This window comes from Lepidochelys kempii, chromosome 21, assembly GCF_965140285.1.
Source record: "Lepidochelys kempii isolate rLepKem1 chromosome 21, rLepKem1.hap1, whole genome shotgun sequence".
Classification (NCBI taxonomy): domain Eukaryota; kingdom Metazoa; phylum Chordata; order Testudines; family Cheloniidae; genus Lepidochelys; species Lepidochelys kempii.
The window spans coordinates 7,568,293-7,593,562 of NC_136400.1; the positions used below are offsets into that span (position 1 = coordinate 7,568,293).

At 48.7% G+C, this 25,270-nt stretch overlaps 1 protein-coding gene across 1 annotated transcript in view; it reads left to right on the forward strand.

Annotated features, from left to right (window-relative positions):
* The first annotated feature begins 1,766 nt into the window (after nucleotides 1–1,766).
* The window catches only part of LRRN2 (leucine rich repeat neuronal 2), a 99,119-nt gene continuing 75,615 nt past the window's right edge, over nucleotides 1,767–25,270 (forward strand). Inside the window, exon 1 of the mRNA XM_073319619.2 lies at nucleotides 1,767–2,135. The gene's annotated coding sequence lies outside the window, so the exon portion shown is untranslated. The remainder of the gene's footprint in view (nucleotides 2,136–25,270) is intronic.

Below are 25,270 nucleotides of genomic sequence, written 5' to 3' on the forward strand. Positions count from 1 at the left end.
TAAGGTACATATTTGGGTTGCATTACTAGCTATCTGAGTGCCTCACAATCTTTACTGCGTTTACCCTCACGGCACCCCCATGAGGTAGGACAGTGTTATCATTCCTACTTTATAGGTGCTCAGAGAGGCTCAGGGACTTGCCCAGGGTCTCACAAGAAACTTGTGCTGGAGGAAAGTATTCAGTTCAGGTATTTTAGGTCCCAAGCTAGCACCCTAAACCCTGAGCCATCCTTCCTTTCTGAAAGGTTAGGCCTTGAATACAGCCAGCTCAGATTTCTACCCAGCCCAACCTCAAGTAAACTCTGCTACACTCCTGCCATTAACAGCCAAGCTGAGCATGCGATGTAATTACAGGGAACAAGATCTGAATGAACTCACTAGGATTTTAAAAGTGGCAAGTGAGGATGTGGGCCAGAAGCAGTTTGTTTGCGGCCTGCTTGGTTCCACCTGGGGCAAGATGGAGGAAGACACCAGGGCACAGGTGACTTCCATGTGGCTCAGTAGGAAAGTGACACTGTCTCTTGTTAGATGTTCCACAAGGCCTAGAAATTGCAGCAGGGTGGGAAGCAAATGGTGGCAGAGTGGAGCCTGCAATTCGTGAGGCTTTAAAAATCCCCAGACAAAGAGAAGTTTCAGAGTAACAGCCGTGTTAGTCTTGTTGTATCCGATGAAGTGAGCTGTAGCTCACGAAAGCTCATGCTCAAATAAATTGGTTAGTCTCTAAGGTGCCACAAGTACTCCTTTTCTTCAGACAAAGAGAAGTGTGAGGAACCCCAGCCTGCCTTACCCTGAGCCAGGCTGGTGCAAAAGAAAAGGAAGGTCCTCCTTGCCAAGACGCCATGACCCAGACAAGCCGGGAGAGGTACAGAGCAGCTGAGCCCCCAGCACGCCCTAGTGATAAATAAATGTGTCAGCTGGTGAAGAGGGTGCAGAAGCAGACGAGGATGCCACAGAGCCATGCCATTTTGAGTTGGCTCATTGCAATGAGGTGGGAGGTGTCTCTTGGTTCCTCTGCCGCACCAGGGTGCCACAAGCCATAGCAAGTACCCCAGGGCTCCTTGCGCCACTGTGGCTGCTGACCCCTTGACACCCAGAGCTGCTTCAGTGCCAACCTGCCATGACACCAGAATAGTGTGGGGAGCCCTACAGTGCCTTAGTGCCAAGATACTGGTCTCCATGCTAGCACCGAGAAACATAAGGAACCCCAGGGCAGCGTGGCACCATGGCACCACAAGCCAGTATCGTGTGATGGGAGCGGGAGGAGCCATGGGCACGCTGGGGCTAGGGCCCTGGCAAGCCGGACGGGCACAAACCAATTGCTAGTTCATCCCACAAAGGCTTCCCTCCGCATCTCGGCCTTTTCAACAGCCCCAAACGGGGGAGGCGGGGTGGGGGAAGAGCTCAGACAGAGAGAGACACGTGTCACGTTGAGGGACGCAGGGAAGCCATCTGTGTCCCCAGAGGCGCCGATCTTCAAACCTATTTAAACAGGACGAGCTGCAGTTGAGTCCTTTGATGCTCCTGCCTGTGCTGTGAGGCTCAGCCCTGCCAGCAATCTGCTTGGCTCCCTGCTTCTGCCAGGCGTCTCTCGGCCTTCCGGCCCTCTCTGGCCCCCCTTGTTTACGAGGCAGAGCTTGCTGGCGCCTCAGGGGTTAAGTGGCACAGCAGGCAGGAGCTGATTCAGGTGGGTGGCACATTGCAGTGACAGGGCTCCAGCGAGGAGGAGGGAGGATGGAGAAAGAGGAGGAGGAGGTGGTGGGAAGCTGCTGAAAGCCAAGGAGAGTGGAGTGTGTGTGCTTACAAATGCGACGGTGAGAGGGGGAAGAATGATGGTCCCTCCCTGCTGCTTCCAGATAAGTAGCTGAAGGAGAGAGAGCGGGAGAGAGGGGAAAATTGGCTGGCCATCATCTCTGAGAACAGAAATAAAGTGTGTGTGTGGGGAGGTCGGGTGTGGGGGGCATAGAGCAGAAACTCCTCAGCTTTGGCTGGTCCATTACGCCGGCTGCAGAGGAAACCGCAGCTCCCCATTGTCTGTCAGCTCCGGGGCTCCGTCTGAACCTGATGTGTGCATGTCCGTGTCAGGGAGCAGACAGGCAAATGACAGAGGCGCTAGAAGACCAGAGGAGAGTCCAAGGGTAAGTTGGGATCCATCTATTTGGTGGCGGGCATCGTCAGTGCACAGAAGGCAAGGGGAGATGGGGAAAGCATGGGTGCATTCATGGCTGCATGGTGCGACTCTCGGCTGAGGATGGGGAAGCCTTGGCACCCAGAGTTGGGTGGTGGTTGTTTTTTCCCAGTGCATTTCTTTCTCTCTCTCCCTCTTATTTCTAGGACAGATGCTAAATGCTGAGAAAAAAGGGGCAAAGGGTGTGGGGGGATGTGCATGGGGGGGATGCTGTGGTTCCTGTGTGTTTCAGTTGCGCTAAGATGAACAGGTGAGGAAAACAAGATTGAGTCAGGGACGGATAAGGCAGCTGATAGAAAGGAAGGTTTTCTGTGGCACAGATGTTAAGGGCCTGATTCTGATCTAATTTACACTGGTGTAAATCTGGAAACTCCACTGGAATCAATGGAGCCAGGGCCAGATTCGGCTCTCAGTGACTGGTGTAAATCTGGAATAACCCCAGTGAAAGCAATGGAGAGGCGGTGGACTTTTACCGGTGGCAGTGAGATCAGAATCCAGCCTTGGATAAGAACACCAAGAGGATGTGATCTGGCCAGGAACCAACATTTCCAGCACATTAACCCTTCTGTGGCTGAGATGAATGAAAACCATCAAGCGAGAGAAGTTAGATGTGGGAGAGAGGCTGTGTTAAATAACCTAGCCTGGTCCATTAGCCTCCTACCTCCACCCCTGCCAGCACAGAGCTCAGCTCGCAGATGGGAGAGGGGAAAGCGGAGCAGAGCACAAGAGACTGCAAAGTAAAAAGTGATCCTCAATCCAAAACCTGGGAGCAGCTGACAAATACAGTGGACATTGACTCTGGAATAGCACTGCAAATGTACCCAGTGCTTTTGCAAAGGGGATCCCTGCTCTGGAGAGCATCTGGCAGCAAGCAAACAAGCAAAAGAACTACCCACCATCCACCCTCCAGAGCCCGCAGAGCCCAGGGAAAGGAAAGCCCATGCAGATGGCTGTCTGTCTGTCATCCAGCACCCAGAGGTGGAGGCAGGGTAGCAAGGGGTGAAGCCCATGTGTCAGTGTTAAGCACAGAAGGGAGCAGTCTCATCAGGCTGCTGTAGCAAAGGGCTGGTTAAGCAAGCTGGGGTTGGGGACAGGGTGCCTCCTCCCCTCTCTTGCCCCGTGGTATCAGCAGGAGAAACACCAGGACAACTGATGGTGTTGGCAAGGTCTTGCTGTCTTGCTGTTGGCAAGGTCTTCTCCACACCCCCCCACACCCCACCCACATAGGCTCACACACACCATGCAGGCACTCGCCACCCTATACACCCCTCCCGCCATGGCATGCTAAAAATCCCAGCCCTCTTTTGATGTTTCGTGACTCCAGCCTGCCAGAGCTGTGCAGTGTATAATCATGTGCCTAGCAAGGCTGAGTTGGGAGGTTAGGGTGAGCTCTTGTTTCTAGCAGATTGATGGGGATTTGTTTTTCCTCTGCTATTGTGTTCCGTCATAGACTCCCCCTGCCCCCATCACCAGTAGCACTGCCATGAAACCCGCCCTAGTAACAGAGTGGAGGCTCAGGCTGCAGGGGAGTGGGAGGGTAGCAGCCATGCCCCCGGGTGCTCAGTGTAAATAAGGTTGTGTGATTCCAGTGTTGCTATGCTTAGCAGTGACATCAATTGTCTTCTCTCTCCCCCTCCTCTGCTCCGATGCCTGGACAAGAACCAGGTCTCTCCCTCCTGCTCTGCCTCTTGCTCTGTGCTGGAGCCTGGAACAAAAATGGGCTTGAAAGATCTCAGCAAGTCCCTTGCTCCCTCTAGTACCTGGTTAAGACTCCAGACATGATAGGGTTGTGCCCAGAGAAAGTCATGCCCTGCGGATATCAGCAATGGCAAGGAGAAACTGACCAAAGGAGAGCCAAGCCCCTTTGGGTGGGGAGTGCATGAGAGCTGTGGATACTAGGGATCGGGCATTGAATGGAAGGGAAATGCCCTTTGTGCAGGAGGTCTTGAACAGGTTGCAGGCCGTGGGCCAGTGGCGATGGCCCTAGGGGATGTCATGTGCTCAGTTCCAATGTGTGCCCTTATTCAGGACTGGAATGGGAAAGAATGAAGGTGTGAGAACCTGCAGCTCCCCTTGGTCTCAGTGGGCAGCAGCGGGCGCTCAGCACCTCGGACACTCAGGATCCTGTTCAGAGGCTCTCAGAGGGCTGAGACTGTGGGAATCTCCTTCCCTTTCACCCCCTCACACGGCCATGCTGGTCCTGAACCAATGGGGCACACAAGGCAGGTAGTGCAGATCCTTATTCCTGGGTCAGCAACTAAAGTATAAGCCCCATGAGCGCTTCAGGGCAGGGAGTTTTGTGCTTTGGGTAGTCCCGGCCACACTTCTCGCATTTAGCAAATGTTAAGCAAATGGTGGTAATAATACATGCGAGGGTCCTGGGTCCAGTGGTCCCTTCTTCAGCTAGGGCAGGTTCCACGTTAAATCCGAATCTGTATAAGGAGACTTGTGGGTTTGTTTGAGATTGCCAGTTCCAGTGCACAGCCCAATGCAGCTTGCCTTGCAGCCACAAGAGGTCTGATCTGGCAGCCCAGAGGCAGGGCAAATGCCTAGCAAAGCCAGGGTGAGTTTTGCCTGCATAAAGGCTTCAGGGTCAGATCCTCTGCCTTTAAAAGATTGAGTTGATACTCACAGTAGGGTAACGAAACCAACTCTCAGTGCTAGCATCACGATCCTACCATGCCACCTGCTCCCCAGTCCCTTCTCTGCTCAGGGGATCAGGGAAGTCTGGATTCATTGATCTGTCCCCTGTTCCCGGCTCACCACTCATGGATGGGAAACACAGCCTGACCCTCTGATTTGACTCCTGCTGTTGGCGCCCCCCATAGTTGTGAGGGAACCCCCCTCATCTGTCTCCTACTCCTGGCTCACCATCCTAGGTCACCCCAACTGACCCCCACCCTCCAGTTCATAGAATCCAAGAAATGAAGGGCTGGAATGGACTTCCAGGTCCATCTAAATCATCTCCCTGTGCTGAGGCAGGATTCCATATACCTAGACCGCTAATCCGGTTCTAAATAAAGGGCCTGATTCCCAATCAGTCTGCAATCTGCACCCTCTTACAAAGCGCGTGTCAAACGCTACCAACTCAGAACGCACTGGCTCACTGTGTGGTGGTGGTGTACAGGTGTGAATGCCAGCATTTTGCAACCACGCTGCTCTCACTTTTGCACTAATGTAAATGGCTACCCATGGTGCAAGGCCAGGGAGACTCTGACTCCCCCAGAGGTGCATTGATTGCTGGGGAAAGATAGCCGACGGACAGCCTGGGGGCTGTTATTCATTCCTAGATCAGGCCCAACCTGGGAGCAGCAAGGCAGGCACTCACCCTGCTACCCTCTTTGTCCAATAACTGCCCTCCTTGGAGAAGGGACATTGGTGGGTCTGAAATGAGCCCAGCTAAATATCGCTGTCCTACTATTAATCCCATTCATTTCACCTGAGTTATTTTTGACAAGGGGATGTATATTCCCCCACCCTTACATTTCAATCTTGCCCCTTATCTTCTCCCATAGCCGTGCGGCTGTAATGTAAAAACAAGGAAATTGTCTATCGCTATTGGGAGTGGGGGGGTGGAGTGGGTGAGCAGCGATAACGCTACCTGTCTTTATGAAGTGGCGTCATTAGAACCCTGATAAAATTCCGCTCGCACAATGGAAATGAAAGTGGTTTGTTGAGTAGGACCCTTTGTACCCAACCAGAACAGATCTGATCTTGTTATGCATTATGTGGCACTGAGCCACATTATCTGTCACATGCGCCCGGAGATGTGTCTCAGTTCCAGGGAGATAGTTGTGAGGGCGGAGGGAGGGAAGAACTTGCATGCAGGATACAGAGAGACACAGCGCTGCCTCTGCGTTCCACTGCATGGGCACATTCAGCAGAGTTGGAACCCTGCTGAGCTCCCGGTGGCATCCAGCAAGAGATGTCTGCAACTCTGGGCATAGCAAGGTCAGCACCTAAGTTCTCCACACAGGAAGCAGAGGAATTATTGGTTCGAGGGGAATATAACTGGGAGTCACCAGAGGAGATTAGGAAAAGGGGAAAATTCTGCCTAAACTTCAGAAGATAACTTCCTGACAGTGAGATCTATTAGCCTGCATAATCACCTCCCAGAATGAGTGGTGGGAGCCCCATCGCATGGCACATTTAAAAGTAGGCGGGGAAGGCACAAATTCCCAGGGACAGATCCTCGACTGGTGAAAATGGACTCAGTTCCATCTACTACAATGGAGCAATGCTGATTTACCCCAGCTGAGGATCTGACTAATATTCCTGGCCATCCCTAACTGATATAATTGTGTGTGTAATAAGCCTAAGAACCAAGAATTAGCCAGAGATGGAGATGGGAGAACCTCAGAAGGCTTGGGGTTCGGTCTAGACAAGCACTTTAAAGGCTGGGTGCATCTCTGAACCTCGTGAGATTGCAAAAGTGGGCTGAGGGATTTGATTGGAGCAGCTTTTCCTGGAAGTTTTCCCATGCTGCCTTCTCAGATGATGATGATAGGCTATGGGACTCTTTCCCCATGGGTAAAGTTACCTCCAGCCTGGTGCACTAAGGATCTCTCTTTGCCTACACTTTTCTTACTAGTTGAGTCACTGTGTTCCACTGGAAGATGGCCACTAAGCACTGACCTTGCTTCAGATTGCAGGTGATTGAAAGAGTCATAGAGAGTTTCCTAGGAGGGGAATCGTTGTGATCCTCATTTCTTTGCATATGCAACTGACAAGTTGCATTGGGACAGACAGCTAGATAGAAAGGCAAACAAAAGGATGTACTGGACATATCCCAAGAACAGCTTTACACATGATATTCTGGCTTGTCTACTTCCAGCTGGAAGCCAGGAGTTCAGAGGCTGCCATAAAATTAAAAGGAAGTGGCGGGGAGAGAGTAGGAGATTATCCCAATGTTTCTCAGGCTACGTCTACACTACGAGCTAAGGGTGTGATCCCCAGCTCATGCAGACATACTTTCGGTAGCTTGGTGAGAACTAGCAGGAATGTAAGTGACAGTGTAGCCACCAAAGCCCAGGCAACTGCAGTGGCAGCATGGCTCAACCGTGCCGAGTACAACACACACCCCCCCGAATCCCATAGGTACACACGCTGCGCGGCTAAGGCAGGCTGCCGCTCCAGCTAACCAGGCTACCGCAGCTCGGCTACTATTTATACTTGTGCTAGCTCTCACCCAGTACGTCTGTGCGAGCTGGGGATCGCACACGGGCGCCTAGTGTGGACATAGCCTCAGAAACATGCTTCAGTCTGAGGCTGGGAGGAAGGTTCCACCGTGAGGAAAGTTCTTTTCACCCATCCACAGTGCGGGAGCGACGGCAGCTTCGGATCGCCATGCCCTCAGCGACTCTGTCGCATGTTACTGTGTTGCGGTACCATGTTGCAGAGCTCACCTTGAGCCAGTCACCTAGTTATGTTGGCTAGTCGTAGATTTATAGATTCCAAGGCCAGAAGGGACCACTCTGATCATCTAGCCTGACCTCCTGTATAGCACCAGCCAGAGAACTGCCCCAAAATAGGCCCTAGAGTCACCCCTGAATGCTGCAGGTTGGACAGTTTCCTTGGAACATGGCAGTCCAGTTGCACCTAGCTGACTTAATGAAATCCATAAAGCTATACCATTTTACATCACTGAAGACCTGGCCCTGGCAGCCAGAAAGTGATCTCAGAGGGGCCCATGTGAGGGGCTTGCTAATTAATTCCCTGTGTATAGAAGCTTGCTGCAACCAATCACTTTTGCAATCCAGCCCTTTTGCCTGGAAACACACAGGAGATCAGTGTTTCGCTTGGACTCTGTAGGCAATGAGGTATGAGCCATCAGAGCACTGACTGATGAAACATCCTTCTGCTTCTTACTCTGGAGTGGGAGGTGCCAGCGACTTTCTCTGATTCTGCTAAGCAGCCTCCTGGAAATGAAATTGTCACTCCCAGGAGAAGTATCTTCCCCTATCCCTTGCATTGGAAACTGCAGGTTTCTGCCCACTTCTGGAACTGGAAACCCCCCAAAAGGAGAATAACTAGACCCTGCAAATCAGGACGATGGCGTGCAAGCTACTTCTCTGAAGCGAATTAAAACTAAAGCAAGATAAAAGTGAATGACACCAAAATTTACCTTTAAGAGGAAGGATGGTCTTGTGGTTAAAGCTCTCAGTCGGGACTCAGGAGAGCTGGGTTCAGGTCTTAGCCCTGCCACAGACTTCCTGTCTGACCTTGGGCCAGTCACATGGAATCAGATTTTCAAAAGTGCTCAGCAGCCATTGCACTGGCACATCATCACTCTATGCCTTAGTTTCCCATCTGTAAAATGGGGATGATAATCCTTCCTATCTCTTGCCCTTTGTACATCATGTTTATTTAGATTGTAAACTCTCTTGGTCAGGGACTGTTCTATGTACAGTCCCTAGCACAATGGGCACAAGATTTCAACTGGGGCCTCTGGCTCCTACAGTAAGACAAATCCTGGCTCATACTTGTCCTCTCATAGAGAAAATCCAGGTGAGTTTATGGACAAGGATGTGTCAGAAATGCAGACAGGGGTTGGAGTTTGCTGGGCTGAGTTGGTGTGATGGGAAGCACAGCTAGGCACATGGTGAGTCAGAAGTTTTTGCTTCTCTTCTGTTTAAGGGTTGACCCTGCCCTTGGACTTTGGATGCACACAGTGCACGTCCCTAAAAAAACTATGGACGCAACTTGCAAAGGGGACTTGGATGCCCAATTCCCAGGGACAATTAAAATAATCTAGGTCCCTAGGTACCCCACACACAGTGCCCCCTGCCACCGTTCCCATGCCACAGCCCTGGGGGTGACAGTAGGCTGATGAATGGGGCAGTTCATGCTTCTTGGGGCTATTATTTCAGGGTGTGTGGTCTCAGGCAGGCAGGTGGCAGGCCATGCAAGCTTCCTCCCTTACCTCAGCCAATGTAGTTCAGTCCTAACTTGCAGCATTCCTCCTTTTCAAGTAAGGGTCGTACGCACACACCTGACCTTCTGCAACCCCTGCTTTTCCAGTAATGGATCACCACACATATTCTCCAGTGCACCTCAGTCCAGACCTCCGCAGTTCCCTTCTGGGGCTCCCATTGCCCTGTCAGTGCACCTCAGGCACCGCCTGATACATCCCGCAATGCTGAAGCCTTCCAACATCTCTGCCAATGCACCCTGATCTTGTACACCCCTGCTTTCCAGCTCTGAGTCCTTCCCATGACGCTCCCGGATATTGCAGAACGGCCCTGCAGTTTGACTGCCTCCCATGCTTCCCAGCCCCCACATTTTTTCCAGGGGAAAGAAAATGAGATGAGAGAGAGAGAAAGAGAGAGAGTGCTGTTTAAAAGCCTGAAGCTGTTCCAGGGCATCAATCAGTGTATAGGCAGTAAAATATACGTGCAGGTTTGGAGATTGTTGATGGGGTAGAGTATTTTGCGATACATATATTTATTGCTGGTTTTGTAAAAGGCTGTTCCAATGAATGGGTTTTAGTAAGGCAATAAATGGTAAAGAAAATTGCTCCGATCGCATCTCAGACCATCTAAAACCATTAAGTCAATGGGGGCCCTGCAAGCCCCTCTGACTTCCACTTCTCCCAGGGGGAAAGGCAGGGTCCAGCAGGGATCTAGGTGGGAAGGTGTGTTGCTGCTTATATGAAGCTGACATTTACATTATAGAAGCAGCTCCCACAGAGATGGAGGGTCTATGATGCTTGGTGCTGTTCATGCACAGAGTGATAGACACTTCCTGTCCCAAAGAGCTTGCAGTCTAAATATCCAACTGGAGGGAGGGAAAACAGAGGCAAAGAGAAGTGACTTGGTTTGCCCCTGGTCACACAGCCAAGCTGAGAATAAAGCCCAGGTTTTCTGAGTCCTGGTCCTGTGCCCTATCCACTGCCTATCCACACTCCCTTTCTTGATCCCTATGGCCCTCAAAAGTTTGTATGCTTGCTCATTTGTGAGCGACAACTTCTCTCCATCTCAGCGTCAGCCATCATGAGTCACTGCTCCAAGACAATTGTGGCATTTCCAGTGCTCCTAATCCCCGCTGAGCTTGATGGCAGGGGTGCTGGAACAATTTTGATAGTAGGGGTGCTGATGACAGAAATCATGGAAACCATGTATGTGGCATTTGTTATTACTACTGCAAGCCAGGCGGTGCGGCAGCACCCCTTGTTCCAGCACCACTGCTTGATGACATCCCCTGCCTTGATTGGGAGCATTTAAGAAATAAAGGGCCTGATTCTCCTCTCCCCTGCACTGGCATAATTCAGGAGTCGCTCTCCTGATTCCAGTAGAATTACCCCAGCATGAAACTCGTGCAAGCAAAAGAAGAATCAGACCCAACAGATCCAAAGCTGCTGCTCATACTCACTTGGGGTGAAATTCAGCTCTGTGCAGAGCAGCCAGCCCAAAGTCTACTATGCCCCACTTGAGTCCCCTTGAATATAGACCACTGCACATGGGTGAATTTCATCTTCTAGCCACAGGGCATCTGGGATTAGGGATAGGCAGATAGTGCAAATATCTCCCTCCAGATGTTCATACAGATTTTCAAATGAATTCAGTTCAGCTGTGTTCATGCCTAATGGCTTTCCATGAGTATTCCAGCCAATGAGTTTACTGGCAGGAATGTTTGTAAGGGATTATTGAAGAATATTTCCAGAAAGAGTTCTGAATTTTTACTCACAGCTATTTGCAAGGGAAACCTGATTCTAAGTGTTATGCACATCCAGTCAGGGAAACAGCAGCATGCCATGTGGCCTGTTGTGGCCTATAAAAACAGCTTGAATTTCAAATGTCAAGCACTCACTGTGAACTGTTTGCAAACAAGGTGTGGAGCAAGAATTTTGTGCAGAATCTGTTTGGTGAATAATTTTGAATAACAAATAAATATGGGAAAGTTGGGATCTGTTCCCAGACAATTCACAAAGGGCTTAATTGGAACTTAAGTGGTGCTTAGGGCTTATGCTGGCTCTTTGCAGTGGGTGCATTTCACCCAAACAGGAAAAAGAGACAAACTTAGTCAATACATTACTCGTGTTGAATTATTCATTCACCAACTCTACTCAGATTTAAAGCCATTTCCCCCTCTAGCACTCTGGTATCCTCTGACCCCAATGAGACTCTAGTGATGCTCATTAGAATTAAAAGACTATCCCCAGGTTCTGTTATAAAACTGTATTTTGTGGAGTTTATAACCAGCCATAAAAATTCTCTCCAAGATTCAAGTTGGCACACAAGGTCTGAGCTTGACTGTCATTGTTTTCCCTTTTCTGTTGACCAGATGTGAGTTGTTTGTTTTAAAGTTCAAGCAGGGGAAATTATTTTATACTAAAAAGAGTCTTTTATGCTTCTGTGAAAAACGTAGTATCACCTGCTTTGATTTATTTTAAAAGCCTTAGTAAAGCATCTATCTCCAACATGGGGCATTTTAACAAACCTCCTCCCAAAGCTAGGAAGAGAACTCAGGCTTCCTGACTCCACTCACCTGTTCTAACCAGGAAGACACACTGCCTCACAAAACCAGGAATAGAAAACAGGATCCCCACTCCTGTGTCCTAACCCATCAGCCACATTCCCTCACACACAAAAAGAACCCAGGAGTCCAGACTTCCAGTTCTAATTAGTAGATCACACTCTTCCCTTGAGAAGACTAGACCCCAGGAGTCCTGACTCCCAATCCCCTGCTCTAACTTCTAAATGAAAGGAACAAGGAAAAAAACCCAGGAGTCCCGAGTCCCTGTCCTCGCTATGTTTTGTTTTTGTTTTTTAATGTACAGGTGGGAGAGACAGTAACTGCCTGTGTGCATTACAGTGCTCAAGTAGCATTGCACTAAAGCCTAGGATATGTAATTAATGACCTCTTCAATACACACCTCAGAGCAGAAAGAGACCCCATCTAAAACACTTGAGAGGAATAGGAGCTGGGGATGCTCCATTGTGACACTGCTGGGTTTTACACAATCTCCCACTGCCACCATAGTAAGCCAGAAAGGCTCTGAAGGGCTATCATGCAAACGATCCCCAGATTACATTGGAGTATCATATTCCACCACTGAGATTTTTTTTTATTGTTTTTTCCTTTTTATTAAACTGCCATTGAAATAAGACAAAGATTTCAATGACACTCTCCAGACATCTTTATGGCTTTTTAATTTTTTTGTTGGCTCCCTCTTTGTTTGTAATCCCGCCCCCCCCAAGGAGGCACAACAAATATATCCTCCCCCTGGCCTCCCGGATCTTTACTGAACTTGTCCCTTTCCATTTGGCAAACAGTGGATTTTCTTCATGTTGTTTTCTGTGTTTAATGGAAGTTAAACGAAGAGGGTTGTTTATGTTTAAAAGTGATAACTTATGCCCCAAATCTATCTCCGTTTATGCACCCGCACCAACGAAGCGGCTAGTGCTGCAATGTGAGAAATAGCAGTGATTACTTCCCTGCTGGTACAGAGCAGCAGGACAGCTGCAAATGGTGGGGTTTGGGTGGTGGGGGAGGGAGGTCCTACAGAAATAGGTTTTCTTTTTAAAATTGCTGGTAAGTTTAAATGATGGGGGGAAACACACACGAAACTATATCTAAGTAACATTGGTTGTTAATAATGGGATATGCTTCCTTTCACTACTTGATAGGGCAGGGTTTGCTCGGCCAAGATTTCCAATACAGGTCAATGCAACTGTTGCCTGAGTAAGGGCTGCAGGATGGGGCCCCTAGTGAGTAAGGATTGGATGCTGATTGGTGCTCCCAGGTAGATGGAGAGATGGTTTGATGGCTGGGTCTGGCTATAGCGAGCACAACACGAATGGACAGATGGATAGAGGGACATATGTATCATTGGAGGGACTCTGGAGTTACACTAGTGTCAGTGAGAGCAGGGTCGGGCTCGATTTGTGTATAGTACGCACAGCCCAATGCAATTTTGTTGTGCATAGGGCCCTTCATGCAAACAGTCTTCCTTACAAAGTTGGTGTGGATAACCTATTTACAGAGTTAAATTACTTTAAAAAGCCAAGGGGAAGAGATGTGAAGAGCCAGACGCAAAGGAAGGTAGAGAAGTTGCTCCAGCTCCCTGTGGCCTGAGTCCTCCATTTGCAACGTCCTACAGAACAGAAGATGCAATCTGCTTTGCCTTTGCGCACTTGCAGGGTCTGATTCTCCCTTGCCTGACCCTTATGCAGTCATTTATCTCAGTGCAATTTGGGGGTGACGCATGCCCATTCTGATATGGCAGGCACCATGCTGTGCCCCACTTTGCACTGATGTAACCTGTTGTCATTCTCTGTATTACTGTAGCGCCCAGCCATGGACTACTAGACCCCAGGCTGTACAAATGCAGAACAAAGACAGTCCCGGCCCCAAAAAGCTTACTGCAGAAATTATAGGGCAATGGAGAATAAGCCCCCGCTCACAGGTGCAAGAAGGAGCCCGGGGAGAAACTGTGCCTAGCAGAGGCACCCTGCCCTCTGTGCTCCTGGGAGGGGTGGCGACAGCTTTGCCCCTCCTCTCCTTCCCCCCAAGACCTGTGGTGTAGACAGCCCTGTACAGACTGAGATGCTATTTCATTATCTTCTGTGATGTGTTTTCCATGGGGCCAGAGCCAGAGCCTGAGCCTCAGAGCAGTATAGCTCCAGATCAGAGCAAATCAGTATAGCTCCACTGCCTTCACTGCATATGAGAGGCTTCGCACTTCTAACGAAAATCTGAAAGAACTAATTACACAAACAAGCACGACTATCAGGGTGAAAGCGATGTCTATAAATCAGAGACAAACTGAGTGATATTTTTGAAAACCACGTGCAGTGTCAGAACTAGCTGTGGGTAGTGTGTCCACCAGCAGGGGGAGGTGGAAAGTATCGGACGTGCATGACTGCAGGTAGCTCACAGGAGAGCATGGCCATGCTCAGCAGTGAATGTCTAATTCCCATAGGAAATGAAAGAGAGGGCAGTGTCTTCTCCTGCTCGTAGAACAGAAAGAATCCACGCTGGTAGGTACAGTAAGCCAGATCCTCAGCTGGTGTAGGTTGGCATAGCACCATTGGCTACAGGGGAAATTCTGAGCTGAGATCCCCAATTGGTGTAAATCAAGGTCACTTCATCATCCTAGATTAAATTCTAGCCATACTGAGGTGAATAGAAAAACTTTGCTTCACTTCACTGAGGCCAGAATTTTACCTTCTGTGTCAGATGACTTCACTATAACTATGCTGCCTTACACCAGCTAAGATTCCAGCCCAATATTTTCAGGGAACATTATTGTATCCCAGTGACAGCCAGACTTGTGGTTTTCTGGTTTGATGAGGACTGGAACAAGCTTTTTCATATTTGTGGGTGCTCTGCAGGGCAGATCCTCTGGAAAAGAATATCACTGAGGGGGGGAAAGGGCAGTCATCATTCTAAAGCAGCTGTGGCCGCTGAAGAAAGAGGTCTCTCTAATTTGATTCTTAAGAATGGAGGAAAAAAAGCAGAGAGCAGCCCAGAATGGAAAAGGTGACACTTTTCTAAAGTGTTTCTCAAAATGAGCTTTGGAAAATGAGCACTGGCAGAGGCAAGTCATTGTCACTCACAGCTCAGGAGTCAAAGCAGGGCAGATGGAAATGGCCAGTCAGCACAAGCTGAAAGCAAAATTATTACATACCAATATAGTGTACAGTGCATTGGTGACTGGGATGCTGCTTGACCTTGGCATAGGCTTTCTAGTGAGGTCAGATCTTATTGTGTGATTTTATTGTCCAGAATCTCAGAGTTCCTCGTGCCCTTCAGTTTCAATTATTTTTTTTAAATGTATTTCAATAGCTCCTTTCATCTAAGGATCCCAAAGAACTTTGCAAAGAGAAATGATCTTAGTCTCAGCGGTGGGAGGTGCACAGTGAGTGCATACTGACTTTGCACAGGGACACACAAAGTGTAAGGCTGTGGAGACTCAGGACCAGAGAAGGTAAGGCCAGAATTTTAGGAGGCTCAGCACTCACCGTGGAGGAGTGATTATCCAAAGATCTCAGCTCCCATTCAGGCACTGTCCTTTGAAAGTGGCCAGGTTTGTCAGGACAGTTCACAATGCTGGCTGTTGGGTTGCAAAATCCAGCCTTTGGTGTCACAGTGGGAACTGCTGGGCACTGCTGCAAAATCTGGTCCAAATAGTGGGGGCTGAGCTTTAGAAATCAGTCCCAACGTGACTTCCTCAAGATCACACTGAGAACAAGTGGCGGAGGGAATCCTATTTGTTATGATATTTGAGGATCACTAACCAGGCCCATAGCTCACTTTAGGAATCTAGCAAAACAGACAACCACTAGTTGCCGTAGCAGACAAAATCCTCTTCTAATGACGAGTTCAAATCCCTGGAACAGATTTATTTCAGCAGAGGTACAGAATGCCACACCCCAGTGATCAGGTGGAATACGACAGGCCAAAGGTTTGGCTACATTTACATAGACAAAGACTGTACATAAACAAAGGCAAAGCTTAAGTCTCAGCACAGACTTTGTATACCCAAGATGACACCCTACTTTTATCAACACCCCCTCTTCTGATTCATTATATAATCATATAGCTGATCAAACATGAGATTTTGCAAGACACACAGCATTATACAACATGTTTATCTGCTTATTAACAATAACAAAGCTCTTAATCTTATTATTTGACAGGGATTTTTAGGACTTTCCCTGTTTATCCTGATTATATCTGCCAGGTCACCATAACTTGATCCTTGTCCTGCACCCAAATCAGGGACATTCCAAAAACTGAACAACAGGAAGTCAAATAGGTTTTGTTTGCACTCCTTCTCGAAAAAGGTTATTCAAAGGCCACACTAAAAATGAACCCACAATTATATTGAGTACGCATTTTATTATATATTGATAACTAATGTGTGATCCATTAAACCCATTTAGGCCCTTACCATTTTATATGAGGTAAATTCACCTAATCACTGTTTCACCTTCTCACGCTGTTCGTTAGCCCTCTACTGTAATCACCAGACAATCTCTCCCACTCGCTCTATACAGAGAAGTATAGCATGCACTGCATTCCTATGCTTTCAGGATGCAATATGGTTCTTAAAATGTTCCTTTCTGCAATTCACCTGGGCTCACCAGAAACCTGGGACCATTTTTCATCACAAAACATCAGGTCGGGCTTCCACGCTTGACTTTCCTTAGCCCAGCATCCCCCCAAATAAGTAATGCCATAGAATGCCATAGGTCTCCCCAAGAAGAAAATATCCAGGTTTTATGCTCGCAGAGTCCCTTTCCTTCCCTTGCTATCCGTTCCCCCCGGTTCATGTGTTATGTGAAGTGGGTAAATAACACTTCGCTATTCACTTTCTCCCCACCATTCATGACTTTATAGACCTCTATCATATCCCCACTTAGTCGTCTCTTTTCTAAAATGAACAGTCCCTGGCTTTTTAATCTCTCCTCATACGGAAACTGTTCCACCCCCTTAGTCATTTGTTGCCCTTCTCTGTACTTTTTCCAATTCTAATCTCTTTTGAGATGGGGCAACCAAAACTGTATCCAGTATTCAAGATGTGGGCGTGCCATGGATTTATATAGTGGCATTATGATATTTTCTGTCTTATTATCTGTCCCTCTCATGGTTTTCCTAACGTTTTCTGTTAGCTTTATTGTCTGCTGTGCACAGTGAGCAGATGTTTTCAGAGAATTATCCACAATGACTCTTTCTTCAGTAGTAACAGCTAAATTAGACCCCATCGTTTTGTATGTATAGTTGGGATTATGTTTTCCAACATGCATTACTTTGCACTTATTAACACTGACTTTCATCTGCCATTTTGTTGCCCAGTCACGCAGTTTTGTGAGATCCCTTTGTAACTCTTCACAGTCAGCTTTGGACTTAACTAGCTTGAGTAATTTTGTATCATCTGCAAACTTTGTCATCTCACTGTTTACCCCTTATTCCAGATCATTTTTGAATATGTTGAACAGCGCTGTTCCCAGTACAATGGTTGGAGGACTCCATTATTTACCTTTTTCCACTGTGAGAACTGACTATTTATTCCTACTGTTTTTTCCCCATCTTTTAACCAGTTACTAATCCATGAGAGGATCTTTGCTCTTATTCCATAATTCCTTACTTTGCTTAAGAGGTTTTGCTGGGGGACCTTGTCAAAGGGTTTTGAAAGTCCAAGTCCATTATACCCACTGCATCACTCTTGTCCACATGCTTGCTGACACCCTCAAAGAATTCTAATAGATTGGTGAGGCATGATTTCCCTTTACAAAAGCAATGTTGACTCTTCCCCAGCATTGTTTTTGTATGTGAATATGATAATTCTGTTCTTTACTATAGTTTCAACCATTTTGTCTGATACTGAACTTAGGCTTACTGGACTGTAATTACCAGGTTTGCCTCTGGAGCCTTTTAAAAAAATTGGTGTCCCATTAGCTATCCTCCAGTCATCTGGTACAGAGGTTAATTTTAGCAATAGGTTACATAACACAGTTAGTAATTCCATAATTTCATCTCTGAGTTCCTTCAGAACTCTGGGGTGAATACCATCTAGTCCTGGTGACTTATGACTGTTTAATTTATCTATTTATCCCAGAACCTTCTCTACTGACCCCTCAGTCTGGGAAACTGTCCCAGATTTGTCCCCTAAAATGAATGGCTTGGATGTGGGAATTTCCCTCACATCCTCTGCAGTGAAGATCTGTACAAAGAATTCATTTAGCTTCTCTGCAACAGCCTTCTCTTCCCTGAGTGCTCCTTTAGCACCTTGATCATCCATGGCCCCCACTGATTGTTTGGCAGCCTTCGTGCTTCTGATGTGCTTTAAAAAATTGCTCCTGGTTTTTGTGTCTTTTCCTAGTTGCTCTTAAAGTTCTTTTTTGGCCTGTCTAATTATATTTTTACACTTGCCTTGCCAAAGATTTTGCCCCATTCTATTTTCTTCAGTAGGATTTGACTTCCAGTTTCTAAAGGATTTTTTTTTGCCTCTAACAGTCTCTTTTACTCTGTTGTTTAGCCATGGTGGCATTTTTTTGTCCCTCTTACTGTTTTTATTTGTGATATTCTCTAGTCGTACATTGCCTAGGACATGCTGGAAGGGTAGGTCTCACATCCTTTACTAACAAATGGACACCACCCTAAAGCTGTCTTCTCCCAAAGGGCCCCAACTGTACTAGTGACCATATAACATCAGCTATGGATGATCGTCAGGGAATAGGCCAACACACCAGGGATTGAATCGAAGATCTGTAGAGCTAAAGGCATTAGCTGCTACGGCTTGAGCTAAAAACACAACCTCCTGTAGTGTGTACTGTAACAAGCTACGATCCTCTGCGGATTGCTATGGAGGGACCCAGAATACATACATGCTAGAGGGTTATGTGTGCACGTTTCAGTCCACTAGCAGGACTTTCTGAAATTAAAGGTCTCCAGTGCATTTACAGGGTTCTCCTGCAGCACCAGTGATTCTTCTGCTGGTGGCAAAGTACCTTTGCTTCTTGGAGCCTCTAATTAGGGTGACCATATGTCCCATTTTGGCTAGGACAATCCCTTTTTTAAGCCCTGTCCCGGCCGTCCCGACTTTTTTGGCAAAAGTGGGCATTTGTCTTGTTTGCTCTTGCCGATTTGATCAGCTAGCAAGAGCCAATGGGACAAATGTCCACTTTTGTCAAAAAAGCTGGGTGTGGTGCAGAGGGCAAGTGGAGATGCCAGCCCTGCGGGGGGGTAGGGGGCCAGGATTCCGGCCAAGGAGGACGGGCGTGGGGCAGGATTCTAGCACATGGCGGGGCTCGCAGGGTTTGAGTGACAGCCTTGCACGGGGGGCCAGCAGGGTTCAAGCGACTTGCAACAGCCTCATGCAGGGGGTAAGGGGGTGCCTCGGGCCAGCCCCACAGAGTGTCCCATTTTCCCTTTGCGAAATATGGTCATCCTAAGCCTCTAGCTCAACCACCTTATATTAGAAAATACTAAAATCACAGAGCCTGAGGGATGGCTCCTCTCACCTTTCAGCTCTGCCCAAACTGCTCCTCTATGACTTTGAGAACAAGCCTCTTGGTATTGTACATTCTTCCCTTATGTGCCTTTTCTGCTTAAAATTCTCTCTGGATGCAGTCAGGCTGTGTACCCTTCTAAGCCTCATTTCCCTTTTCGAACATTCAGGGTTTCTTTTTAATTCCACAAACCTTGCAGGTGGCATTTGCCTTTCCTCCATGATGCTGTAATCCCATTTCTTAACAGTTACAGAAGGTAGAAGCCGCCTTGCTTGGAGATGTGGTGTGTGGGGGTGGGGCAGAGGGAGGTGGGGGGATATAGGACAGGAAAAGGAATGGAGAGTGGTATTGCAAGGGAAACGGAGTGTGTCATGAAATGCAATCCTGGTGATGGGATTCCAGCACATGCATCCCCCTGCATTGGCTTAGAGATGGCCCAGCTTCAAGGGCATGATGAAAATAGGCTACTGGAGCTCCCTTCTGGAGAAGGAAGGCAAGAGAGGAAACAGACAGAGGGGGAACTTTGATCGTTCCCTGGACTGAAAGAATCAGCTACCCTGGTCCCATAACAAATATAGGGTGAACCCCCACACATACAAAATGAGAGCATTTGATACCCTTGCGGTGCTACACAAGTCCACAGAACGTGTACAGTATAGGCAGGGCCAGGACAGGCATCTCCCTTGTTTACCTTGCTTGTGTTCCTCACTCTGCCCTGGAGGGACCATGTCACAGGGTGCTCTACTCACCGCTCGACGGTGCCTCCTCCTGGCCATTCTGGGGATTAGCTCTGCCTGGCGGGTGCCCTCCGTCATTCTCTGTCTCTCTCTCGGTCTGCAGCCCCTCTCTTGCTCCAGGAGCTGCTGCTTCCTCTTCGTGACTCAGCCCTCTGGCCCGGTCACTAAGCGGTTTTCCCTTCCTTTCCAGGGTATCAAAATCTTTCAGGAACCACTGTCCCAGGCAGTCTTCTCATTCACTGCCCCTTCATGGTGCCACTTCCCCCGGCCCGCCCATATACTGGGCTGCAGCCCAGGGACCCTACAACAAGCAGTCATGGTGTGCATAGTCCCGAACCGTACTGCTGTATCCCTGGACAACTTTCTACCTCGCCTTCTCACCCTCACAGCGACGGCAGCCCCCCGTTGCTCTCAGGTACTGCCCTGTACGCAGGCCCCTCCAGTTCTTGTCCAGCCGTGCTTCATCCCGAATTAATCCTTGCTCCCTGGCTGCTCCTCCAGGTGCAGTGAAGGCGGTTAATTGACACACCTGGTGGCCACCTTAACCCCTTCAGGCCTTGTGTGGGGTGGACAACCCACCACAGACCCCCTCTAGGGGCATGAGGGGAACTCACTCTCCAGGACCCATTCTCTCCTCCTTGGCATCTCTGCTCAGAGTGCCAACAGTATAGGGAAAAGGGGGGAAGATATGGGCTTTGAGCTGTGGCTGCCTCTCCACAAGGACTGGGGATGAGACCAGTTTATGCGTCTCACGCAGGCTGCTGGAGAGCTGTGAAACGGTGACCTCGGTGACGTCTACACGGCAGCGCGTCTCAGAGCCCAGGTCGACTGGCTTGGGCTTTCGGGCCTCACACCACAGGGCTAAAAATAGCCGTGTGGACATTTGGGCTCCGACTGGAGCTCGGGTCCTGGAACCCCATGAGCGGGGAGGCGGGGCGGGGGTCTCTGAGCCCAACGGTCTGCACGGCTATTCGTAGCCCTGCAGCCCGCGCCCATGTCGGTCGAGCCAAGCTCTGAGACTTGCTGTGGCGTGTCAATCGTTGGCTGTGTAGACGTACCCATAGAAGCGGAAAGGTCTGTGTCCCTCACCCAGCACTCTTGGCTATTCGGTCTGCTGCCCCCACCACACACACACAAAATGGAGGACAGCAAATGGGGAAGTTTTTCTCAGCGTCAGCCATCCAACCCGCTAGCTGAGGGGCCTGTGAGCTGAGCTGGGCCCTGAGGCCACGCGGCACCTAGCAGGGTCGGGCCCTGAATCATTTTGCACTTGAGGGGGGACAGAAAGGTGAGGTAAACGGAACACGAGCGAAGGGGGGAGGGGCAAAGTCCTTTCGCAGGTGTTCTGAGGTAGTGACTCCGGAAGAGCAGCCCTCCCCTAGCCCACCCCCCAGTTCTTCCTCTCCCTCATGGAGTGGTATGAACGTAATCTGGAGTTGGGATACAGCTGATGCATTGATCGCCTGGGGCTTAAAGCACACAATGGTCAGGCTTAACCCATGCATGCAGACATGAGGCTCACGCATGCGCTCACACATGCCGACGCATACGCAGGCACCCATGCATACACGTACACGCATCAAAATGCAGGCAGACACTCGCACGCATACATACATGCCCGTCTGCACACGCCCACATGTGCACACGCCAAGGAAAAGGGGCTCTATAACAAAGGCTTTGGTGTTCCTTGCTGAGACTCTGCCTGGCCGGTCTGAGTATTCCCTTCATAACCACGCAAGCTCCTTTCTGCCCGGTGCTTTGTCTCCCCCGCCCCATCACCCCGGTGCGGCTCAGAGCTGCTCCTCTCTTTCTAGCATGTGCCGTGCGCACACCTGAGGAACGAAAGAATATGGCCCCCCGGAACATTGGCCAAAAGCTGTGAATGTCAGTTGCCATGACAACCTTACATTTTTCTTGCACTTCCTAATGACTTATTGGCATTTGTGGTAATTTACAGCTCTCTCTTCGGCAGCTAGAGATTGGCTTGTCTACCCCACCTCCTTCCACCTCAACCTCTTTTGCTGTTAGACATGTTAATTAAGCTGAATTGTGAAAGCAACCGAGCAAGTCTCACATCTCACTCCAGTTTGATGTTTGGGGAATCCACCCCTTCCTCTCATGCGTGCAGCCAACCTTTGTAAATGGATCTACCTCCCCTCTCCCCTCCATAGTACTCCCCACCAGCACTCTCCGAGTGAAACAAATAGACAGGGATTCATTACCCAGCTTGTGGGGAGGTGCTGGTGGTAAATCACTGCTTATTTTGTTCCTGCCACGGCTGGGATGAGGTGAGCAGGATATCTTCATCAGGGATTTGCTTTGGAATCAGTGCCACTCTCATAAGATAGGGCAACCCGCCGTGTTCTAGTGTAGGGTGACCAGTGTCCCAATTTTATAGGGACAGTCCCAATATTTGAGGCTTTTTCTTATATAGAAGCCTATTACCCCCCCCCATCCTGATTTTTCACACTCGCTGTCTGGTCACCCTACTCTAGTGTGCTGAGCACAGCAAGAATCACTGGGGCACAGAGCGAGCCTCCATTTTTCTTCTTAGCCTATGTGCAACGTGCCTCAGGTGGCGTGTGACCAGGATGCATCAGCGAATTTGGGCTGCTGGGGGGATCATTAGCTTCCCCAGCCTGGGCTGGGTTCTGACGGGGAGCGCGACATGAACGCCGATCCATGCCCCCCCCCCCCAGCTTCATTTAAAACAGTAGCACATTCCTAGCCCTTGTGCTGGCGGCAGAGAACAGTTTGAAAATGTGACTCCTAAGGGTTCAAACACCAGAGGGCAAAACAAACAGACAGGCAGACACCCACCCGCCACCCTCAATTTATTACTTTTAAAAATCTTGATTTATTTTTAAGCCACTCCCATGAATTTTGGAGCCTGATTCGCGGTTTTGGAACACTTGGCTTTGGCAAAATACCAAGCGTGTGTCTATACTGCAGTCATGGGGTGGGAGTGCAGGACATGTAGACCTACCTGAGCTAGCTGTCCTCAAGCTGGAGCAGTGAAGATGCAGCAGCCTGGGCTTCATCACGGACTAGTTGCCCACGTATGTACCCAGGGTCCCAGATGGGCTTCACTGCTATTGGTCCCTGAGATAGCTAGACTTAAAGCTAGCTCAGGTATGTCTACATGATCTTACTCCAGTTTATGGGACAGTGGAGGGAGCTGGCTCTGAATACCCCGTGGTTCTAATCACAGAAACAGCTGCAGGAAAGATGAGTGCCTCTCGGGTGTGCCCCGCAGCAGAGGAGCCTGTCCTCAAATCAAAACAACTACAGCAGGACCAGAGAGACTGGAGGAGAAGACAGGCAAACAATCAATAGCAACCGCACTGGCGGTACCATCCGACACTGCACTCAGTCCTCATAGGCTCTAATTGAGGTCAGGGTGCATGTTGGGATGTGCACATGGGGTTTGTGGCAATGGGTGTGGTGTGTTTGTTGTGGGTGTGGTGTCTCTGTGCTGTGCTGTTGGGCTGTGTATGGCTTTTGGGTATGGCTGCATTGTGTGTCGGTGTGTGTGGTATGTTTGTTGTGGGTGAGATTTGCATGTGCTGTGGTGTCTGGGTGGAGGTGTTTGAGGTTATGGGTGTGAGTGTGTTATGTGGGTGCAAGTGCGGTGTGTAGGTGTACTGAGGTGTGTGTGTGCATACTGGAGTGGGTATGGGATGGTGGATGTGGATGTGTTGGTGTAATATACAGTGTGTGGGAGGGTGGGTGTACAGTGATGTGTTGGGGGGGAGTGTTGGTCATTAATGTGTTGTGTAGGGGGGGTGTGTGTGTGTTTGAGATTCTGAGTGTAGATATAGTGCATGGGAGGGTGCTGCACTGGGTATGAGTATGTAAGCTTTCTGATTGTGCTGTCACTTGTGATTCATTGAACAATAACGGGAGGAGGGAGACCACACAAAGAAAACTGTCCATGTGTAATGCCAGAATAAGGCCATGTCCTACCTTAGAAGTGTGCGTGTGTGGGAGGGGGTGTCAGGTGAGGGAAGGCAGAGAGAACTCCATACAGATGGAGGGTCAGATGGCAGGTAAAAGCGGATTCTCCTTTGTCCTGCACCGTGCTTCATTTGCTCCAGTGCAGAGCAGCTGTAAGATGTCACCACTCTGATTTGGCACGCTGTTTTACACTCACTTGGCAACTGGTGTGAGTGACCACGGCAACAGAGAACGGAGCCCACAGAGCCCTGGTCTGAGCATTGGCCGATACGCCTGTTTCAAGGCTTGCTGCCAAGTAAAGAGGTTAAGGCACTTGTCTGGGACCCAGAAGTTGTTGCTCAGTTCCTGGCTTATCCCTAGACTCCTTACGCAGGTCATTTTGTTCATAAAATTGTAATGAATTTAGCTCTCCTCAATACCAATAACTCATCAGCCACTATAATGCAGCTACACTATAACCAGAATCTTGTCTTCACCAAACCACAGACCAGATCCTCAGCCACTGTAAATCAGTCTGTCTCTGCTGAAATCCACGGAGTTACATCGCTTTATGCCAGCTGAGGAGCTTTTTGTGGTAGGTGTGATGCTTTCTACAAAATCCTTTGCCTATACCTTGTCTGGCCTAATTTTAGATAACCCAAGTGGTGGGGCTTTCACCACCACACTGGGGAGACAAAGCTGCAGCTTAATAGACCTTGTTGTCAGAAATTTACCCCACAATATTCAATCTCAATTTTCCTATGCTCAGTTTAATCCTATTACTCCTAAACAACCCTCTATGGACCACTCTAAGTGGTTTCTTTCCCTTCTGGCTATCAGCAGCATGTCATAGCAAGGTGGCTGGCTTATGTTCCAGCAATTGTAACAGGGTTACCCATTGTCTGTTTGTCGCTGGGAATTTTCAGACATCATAGATTATGTGACAGCACATGTCCTGCGTGGCTTGATTTTTATTCTTCCAACCACTTCTGCAGAACATCCTATCTTCTCCTTAGTGAAATGTAGCACCTCAGTTAAAACCAATGAGTTCTTTTTTTTTATTAATATATAATACGATTTTGGATATCTCTTCTAGATTTATTGTATTGGATTAGATGTCTGTTAGTTATTTACAAACTTTACCATTCAGTGTAGCAGGATAGGCTATGTGCATCAGTTCCCAGGGTGGGTTTGAGCCACTAAGTCTTGCTAAAAGAAAAGGAGGACTTGTGGCACCCTAGAGACTAACAAATTTATTTGAGCATAAGCTTTCGTGAGCTACAGCTCACTTCATCGGATGGTAAAAGCACTTCTTGTAGTTTATCTTTAGCAAATCTATAATTTAAAGGCATTTGTTCATAGATTTTAAAACCAGGAGGGACCATTATGATCATCTAGTCTAGTGGATCTCAAACTACTCTGTATGGTGATCAATGGATGAAAAGCCCTGCAGA